The following is a 1,462-nucleotide window of genomic DNA, read 5'->3' as shown; positions in this document are numbered from 1 at the left end:
GATTTGGCTGATTAATCAAAAAAATAATCAACAGATTAATCGATTATTAAAATAATTGTTAGTTGCAGCCCTAGTTAGATGCTTCTCAAAGGGGAGGCCGAGTCGAAGCTGAGAACACCGGTGGTGTAATTTTTGTCATGAAACAGCGATAATTTGTGCACATGTCAGCAGATCGGAGGGAGTGTGAAGTAGTGTGTTTTCAGACCTGCTGACACACCAGGACTCCTGGGTTGATCTGGTTCAAAGAGTCCATCAAGTCCTCACATGTGGGTTTCTTTACAACTGGATTCTTTCAGAGGGATCTGACAGGTCAGGTATTTCAGAGCCGAGCCGGGCTGGGCCAGCTTTATGAGACCGCCTCATCCGTCTGACATACTTTTAACAGATGTGTTCACAGTAATCCTGCTAATAAACATGAACATACATTAAGAAATGGCTCAGCTTCAGAAATGCAGCACATCTGCACCCCTACTTCACTTCAGTCATTTACAAGAGTAGTGTGGAGGAAGTGGAGTAACATCACTGGATGAGAGGTGATGTCCTTCACTTTACTCCCACTTTCTGCACGTGAGCTGTGCTCTGTGTGCACGCTGTAAAATACCAGAGGACACACATTTACACCCCACTGCTTCATTCAGGAGTCTCTGACTCATATTCCATTAAACTCCTCATTTTTCTCTATCTTGTCATCATGTTTGACTGTGCCTAGAAGACATGTAGGACAGATTTGTAACTGTTTGCAGATTTAATGTGAGGAGGAAATCGGGCACTACTCAGAACCAACAGCATCACCACAGTGAAGCACGGGGGAGGCAGCACCATCCTGTTGGACAGAGGGACCTGTCATGGTTAAAGTACACATCCGTAATGAAAACATGTTCTGAAGAGTTCAGGACCTCAGACCCTCTAACATGATAGTGAGGACACAGAAAGGTGGGGAGTGGGCTTAGACTTTGTCCCACCGTGGACCAGCCAGAACTCTGATCCCATCAGACCTGACAGTGGTTCCACTGGTGGTCCCCATCCACCAAGACTGCGGATTTACTAACCCAGGTTCACAGAACTGGAACGTTGCATCAAACCAGTCTGTAGGCTGAACTACAAACACGCTGGACCAGGAAAGAATTTGGAGTTGTGAAATTATATTTTTTGAGAATTCTGCWAAATTCCTTAAAAATGTCTTTAAAAACTATCAGATTCTCCAATATAAACAACTGCAACCTGCAAAATAAAAATACTGACAAATATAAAGTGTTTCTGAATACTTTCTGAAGTTTCTTGTTACTTTTCATGTATTTGTTGCAGGATTTGATCAGAGCTGAAGTTTCTTTATATGTTGCAGAACTTTTACCTCTAAATCAGTTTCTCCTCAGTCGTCTGTTATTCAGATTATTTTAATGTTATTTTATTACAGATATGTTTTTTTTACACTTTTTAGAGTTTACATAATTCTGAAATTCAC

This window comes from Austrofundulus limnaeus, unplaced genomic scaffold (assembly GCF_001266775.1).
Source record: "Austrofundulus limnaeus strain Quisiro unplaced genomic scaffold, Austrofundulus_limnaeus-1.0 Scaffold1212, whole genome shotgun sequence".
NCBI lineage: Eukaryota > Metazoa > Chordata > Actinopteri > Cyprinodontiformes > Rivulidae > Austrofundulus > Austrofundulus limnaeus.
This window is presented reverse-complemented; position numbering follows the sequence as displayed.